Source organism: Tupaia chinensis, unplaced genomic scaffold (assembly GCF_000334495.1).
Source record: "Tupaia chinensis unplaced genomic scaffold, TupChi_1.0 Scaffold000101_1, whole genome shotgun sequence".
Taxonomy (NCBI): Eukaryota; Metazoa; Chordata; class Mammalia; order Scandentia; family Tupaiidae; genus Tupaia; species Tupaia belangeri.
The window spans coordinates 7261978-7268863 of record NW_006159565.1 but is presented as its reverse complement, the minus strand read 5'-3'; the positions used below and the strand labels follow the sequence as shown (position 1 = coordinate 7268863).

Genomic DNA, 6886 nt, shown 5'->3' with positions numbered 1-6886 from the left:
AGAGGAGAGGAGATAGAGAAAGAAATTAATCCTGGGGGAATGGCCATGTTGCAATCCCTTCTCCATTCTCCTTTAGGAATTTTTGGCACAGAGGTACACACACTTTACATAATTCCCAAGCTGCCAGGTTCTGGAATCAAACCACAATTGGCCATGTGGAAATCTAGTACCTTAACCACTATGCCACCTGCTGGCCCCAAATTTAATCCTCTCTTAATTTACATTATTGGCCTATATGAAAAAAATATAACCCATTCTTCCTCCATCCTTAGGAAACAACTGTATTCTATTCTTATACTCAATCTTTATGTAACAGGTGCAAATGATATCTTACAGTTTTAAAATACATGTTTAATACTTGCTCTTTGTGTGTTTCATGGGAAAATAATTTCAATATTTGGTTAATAATTTTTTGTTATCACATTTTATTTTAAATGGTTTTGTTTTTCTTGCAAATATCTAATTAGATTATATTAACTTTCTTTTTATGTAAAGTATATTTTAAAACTTGGTCAAAGGGAGGGAAGCCTGTTTTAATGTATTGCAGTCATCCTGTATTTCCAAATCTACTTTACTTTGTATACTTGAATATAAACGCTTGATAAAGAGATGAAAATTAATGTACTCAGTCTATTAGGAGTAAGTAGTTGCATTGTTGATTTAAGCTCATTGAATGAGATATCTCAGGATGCTAAAGAGGCAGACCAGCAGGTTTCAGGTGATTAGAGAAAATCCCTCATCTTGAAGGAATTTGAAGGAACATGATGCTATTTAAGTAGAATCTAATCAAGAAGAAGAAAAGCTTGGAAGTAAAAAGACGGAATGTTTCATGTCATTATTTGCAAAGCAACTGAACAAAAGGTTAGCAAGATAATTAAGTGCCTTGCTGCTAAGAGGAATTTTTCAAAGCAGGTTGATTAGAAGTCTTTCTTTAAAAAAAAAAAAAAAAAAAAAAAAGACATGTAAGTCTAGATAATCTAGTTGAAAAGGCTAACTCAGTTACATAGATGTGAGCCAGTTTGGAAGAAAATTGACCATATTGTATTGGTGGCAGATGGTTGCAATGATGAACTTAATTGCTCAGCAAAATCCTGATCATCCCTGAGTAGTTTTAGCACCAAGAGTAGTTCAGTGTGTTTTAAGTTTTTGAAAACTGGAAATTTATGCACATGTAATATGCAGTGCCTCTAACTGCATTATTCCATTATCTTGGTTACTCCATCTCTCTTCTTGGTAAATAGGATTTACTTTTTTTCTCCCTTTGCTTGAAAAAATACCAAAAGCTAGTATTATCATTTTTATTTAAAAAAAATGTTACTTGCAACTCTCAAGCAAAAATTGGATATTATCTGTTGTATCTTCATTTTGTATTTCAAGACACTTATGGTGATAATATAAGGAGACAGTCATGTCCTGGATTGTGCTTTGGAAACACATGATGGTGAAACCCTGACTTCTCCTAAGAGGATGGTCAGGTCAAAGTACTGATGGCTGCATTATAGTTGAAAAAGAAAATGAGTTAGTCCTGACCTTATGTCCTACTTTTCTGCAAAAGAAAGAAAACTTGAAACTAACAACTTGCACCAGTCAAACACTCAGTAGACATATGTTCCTTTGTCAGTGTTCTTTTACTGTTTTCACATTTTAATGACCTCAAGCTTACTTAGTAATGCATACTTTGAGGGCAAACATCCAGAAGCAGATTGCCTCATTTATTATCAATGAATTTATTTATTCAGTCAGTCATTGCAGAGCTTTATCTCTACAGAACACATTTAAAAAGTTAAACTGATCCTCTGCTCACCTGTCAGTCCATTGTGAGAATAAAATGAATAACTACCAGTCTACCTGTGAGCAGTTTGAAAAGACTGATGTTGTGAATCTTGCACTGGAGACCCCTTTGGAAATCCAAAACAATGGCAGTATAGACATTCTCAACAGACACATAAGATCTAAATATTTGAATTAGAGAAAAAAACATTTAGGATTCTACATCCTACTTGGACTTGGCTTTACATTCTTGGTTTTATTGACTTGTGATTTACTTAAGTTGCCATTCCTGAATATTGGCTGCACGTTAGAATTACCTGGGGATGGGGTCAGCAGATGGCATAATGATTGCATCGCTGGACTCCCACAGGGCTGATCACAGTTCAAGTACTGGACCCAGTGACTTGAAAAATCACACCGGTCACATGTGTATACATGCCCAAGATCCCAGGAGGAGAATGGATTGCTGTGTGGCCTTCCCCTGGAGGGGGTGATTTCTCACTTTCCCTCTCACTGTCTCTGTTTCCTTCTCTCTCTGGTGAGGGCACACACCTTAAGGCAAAAACCTCTATTAAAAAAAAAAAAAAGAATTACCTGAGGTACTTTAAAAAGTCCTTAGATCTTGGCACACTAAGCCAATCAAACCAGAATCTCTAATTATGAGATTTGAGCTTCTGTAGTTTTTTAAAAGCTTTCTATATAGTTCTAATGTGTATCTGAAGTTAAAAACAAGTGATTTAAACATTCACTATTTCTTCTTTCATTGTGTTGTTTATTTTTCTTGACCTTACTAAAATAAATACCTTGTAGCATGACTTCTTTAATTCAAAAGCTAGGTTAGGTGGCCAGCAGATGGCATAGTGATTTAGGCTCTGGACTCCCACATGGTGGACTGCAATTCAAATCCTGGACTTGGTGTTTTGAAAAATCACACTAGGTAGAAATGTGAGATTACATCCGATTAAAAAGTTTCTGCACAGCAAAAGGCGCAGTAATTAGTGTGAATTGACAATACTTGGAATGGGAGAATTTTTTTTTTAACTATGCCTCAGATAAATAGATTGATAAATAGAATACATAGGGAACTCAAGCAGCTTACCTGAAAAAAAAACATTAATCCAACTGAAATAAGAGAAAATGAGCTGAACAAACAACTCTCTAAGAAAGACATATGAGCAACCAAAAAACATGAAAAAATGCTCAATATCTTCATCATATAGGAGATTCAGATTAAAACCACAATGAGATAACACCCAACTCCTGTCAGAATGGCAAAGATTAAAAATATGAAAAATGATAAATGTTGGCAGGGTGGTGTTGAAAGGGGAACTCTCCTACACTGTTGGTGGGAATGTACATTGGTCCAGCCACTGTGGAAAACAATATGGAGGCTCCTCAAACATCTACAAATAGAATTACCATTTGATCTAGCAATCCCACTTCTGGGTATCTACCCAAAGGACAGGAGAAGACTCAGTCAAGGGAATTCTCAGTTAGAAAAGTGTTTGTACATTTATGTTTATTACAGAATTACTCATGACTGCTAAGGCATAGAACCAACTCAAATGTCCATGAACAGATGAATGGATTGAAGAAGTGTGGCCCATATATTCCATAGAATACTATTCAGCCATAAAAAACAAAACAAAACAAAACAACAAAAAAAAACAAACACCTGGCATTTGATAGAAAGTGGACAAATATGGAATTTTTATTGCTAAGTGAAGCAAATCAGGCTATGAAAGAGAGACATTATACGCCTCCACTTAAGAGTATACCAAACATCTGCACTCTATGGTAAAGAGTGAAAAATTGGAGGACATGAAATCATTGAAAATTGTTATAGACACTGGAGACAGCATGGAGGGAGGGTGGGAGAGGTAAGGAGTGTTGGGAAGGAGGGATCAGCAGTTAGCATAATGACTATGTCCCTGAACTCCCATGTAACTGACCGTGGTTTGAGTCCTGGACCTGGTGGCTTAAACTCACACCGGGCTTGTGTGCATATGTTCCCAAGATCCCAAGAGGAGAATGGAGGAGAAGGGATTGTGGCGTGACCATCCTCCCTGGGAGGTGATTTTTCGCTTTCTGTCTCTCTGTATCTCTCTGTCTTTCTGGCGACTCTCTAGCAAGTGCAGCAAAAATCTCTCAAAGGAGTGTTGGGAAGGAAATCAGGGAGACAAAATAGAGAGGTAAGACATGGGACACAGAAATGGTTTATTACCTATTGATGATAATGTATATAGTATTCTCAACGGGTCTGGTCTGATGTGTATTTCATGTTGGGTAAATTCTCTTTATAAGCTAAAAGATGTATAGCAATTGAATGTATACAATAATAAATTTTTTAAAATAAAAGAATATCACACCAGGCATGTGTGCATGCCTGCCCCAAATCCCAGAAGGCGAAAGGAGGAAAAGAGACTGTGGTGTGGTCATCTCTCTTGAGAGTGAGTTCTCACTTTTCCTCTCACTGTCTCTCTCTAGCAAGTGCATGTGTCCTATGGCAAAACCCTTTAAAAAGTAAAAGGATGAAAGAAAAAGAATTCTTGGATAGATTTTCTATTTAAAAATATCCTTTTATGCATTGTAAAATTCCATAATTCAGGGTTTATATTATTTTTACATTACTTAAGTGTGTATAATTTGGTCACCCTGTTTTATGTTCTATATACTTTGGTGGACAGAATTTATTTATTTATTTTTTGGAGAGGTTTTTGCTACAGGGGGTGTGCGCTCGCCAGACAGAGAGAGAGAGACAGAAAGCGATAAATCACCCCCCAGTGGGGATGGGCACACTGCAATCCCTTCTCCTCCATTCTCCTATCAGGATCTTGGGCACACACACACATGTGCCTGGCGTGAGTTTAAGTCACCGGGTCCAGGACTCGAACCACGGTTGACTACATGGGAATCCAGCAACATAGCCATTACGTTAACTGCTGGTCCCCAGAATTTATTTTAATGTGAATGTTAGACATGCTTTATCCCCATCTCATGTCTTCTCAGCCCACTTTTCTGCTTCATCCACTACTGCTACCTCAGCTGAACAAAGATATAATTGATAACTCTTCACCTTAGCTGTATCTCAGACTACAATATGTTTTCTGCTCTGGTGCTTACCAACTGTTTCTCTTGAGATTCAATTAGTCAGTGCATTCACATACCTGATTCAGTCTTTTTCCAATATGGGATAGGAGCAAGTGATACAATGCTCCTTTTCTTTGTGTTTCAGGAGGACAGTTCTGAAGTGTGTTCTGTCCATTCTCTGAGAGAGTTCCAAGTGAGAATGAACAGTAATTGTACACGTTAGTCACCAGCTAAGTTACACATCCTCGGATTGACTTCCCCCTTTCTGTTTCACACTTCCCACTCCCTTCAACTCCTGTTCCAGTTACTTGGGAATTACTTTCCCAAACAAACTACCTGTGTGCAAGACTTCCTTTGGTTTTACTTTTTTATTTAATCTAAACTGAGACAGGTAGAAGAAAATCACAGTAGCCATATTTTGGTATGTGCTTCCTTTTCTCTTGGGTGTGTTTTAAAATCACACTCATTTTCTATTTAATACGTTACTTTTATTGAACTATAATAGGTAACACTTTTCTCCAAAATCTGGAATGCCAGAAGAGATCCTGAGTCCCAAGTTGTCTGTGGTTCTGCTCTTGTGTCTCCTATCTGCATTATCCTTCTGAGTTGGCCACCTCAAGTTTTCTTCTCGATGTTCTCCCAGCAGCTTACCCTACTGTTTTGATCAGTGCCCATACCACACATCTGCTCCAGACTCTACAGAAAACACTGTATAGATTAAAACCATATGATAACTCAGTAGCACTGGCATAGTATTAAATGAAATGGGAAAGATTTTGCAGAGAGGAAATGATGCTGCTGTAGTGTGATGTGATTTGTGTATCCTGGAAAGTTAAGCACTTTACCATTAGGGTCCCAATTCAGGATAATTACATATTCTGTTGCCCATAAAATAAATATAGCTAAAAATATTAATAAGGACCACACAGCCATTTTTTTTTTTTTACCTACAGCATTAGAGCATATTTACATTTCTTCAGGTGAGCACCAGGTGTTTGAAAACATACATGACTGAATATTATAATGACATTCTTTGCCATGAGATCCTCATATAATAAAAGGCACTCAGAAGTCATTTCTCAAAATCACACTCAGTCTAGGGCATACCCATGAAGCAAAATGTGTCAGAATTGAACTCAGTCTTTTCTTCCTGTCTCTTTTATCCAAGTGCATACTGTTGAGTACATGGGAGTTATGTAAATGGGTGATGAAACTCCATAGTTTGGGTTTATTTCCAGGCTCCGGAACTGAGGTCCTATGTGACTATAGCAAATAACTCTGATGTCTTGTGGCACCTCCCCTTGGCTTCTCTTTGAGTTAAGAAACAAATGCAGTGAACTATTCTGTGCACACTCAAATTTATCTCAAACTACTAGCATTCCGCTTCAAGCATGAGCATGTCTTTCATCTTTCTGCCTACTTCCTTTCTCTGTGCTGCTAGAGCTCCTCACTGACATACTAGTAGTGGTGGCCAGAAGCATGGGGCATTAATACCCCAAAGACAACTGTCAACCAACAAGGTCAGGAACCCTGGATAAACTCTCCAAACTCTTGCTGTCTAGGTGGGCTGTCTTGGGAGGCATCTGTACTCTTCCTAGGAGGTCTCAATGGATTTGAGCCCTAGTTGACTATAGCAGTAGCCTCAGTAATAGACCCTTTTATTGGCCTGACCTTCCCTCTTTCATCTTTCTCATAACCTCAATCTGCTTCCTGACATCATCTCCTGAATAAACTCCCCATATTTAAGTCCTGTCTCAGGCTCTCATCTCAAGGGAGCATAAATTAAGATAGTGATGTTAGATCAGCAATGTAATCTCTCCAATTCAGTACTTATCTGTGAAATGGGACTATTAAGATCTGTCTTACAAGGTGGTTTAAAATACTGGATATAATGTATATAAAGCATTTATTCATATCCATGGTACAAAATTCATTTAAAAAAGTACAGATGAATAGTAAGATACAGACAAATGCAAATAGAATACCTTATTCTAACATGATTTCTATGGAGAAGGCAAGAAAGGTA

At 37.6% G+C, this 6886-nt stretch overlaps 1 protein-coding gene and 1 pseudogene across 1 annotated transcript in view; one reads left to right on the top strand and one right to left on the bottom strand.

Moving 5' to 3' along the window:
* The window catches only part of LOC102484555 (mono-ADP ribosylhydrolase 2), a 1480331-nt gene that overhangs the window by 635952 nt on the left and 837493 nt on the right, over positions 1 to 6886 (top strand). The gene's annotated exons all lie outside the window — the stretch shown is intronic.
* The window catches only part of LOC102473627 (G2/mitotic-specific cyclin-B1-like), an 86822-nt pseudogene that overhangs the window by 71988 nt on the left and 7948 nt on the right, over positions 1 to 6886 (bottom strand).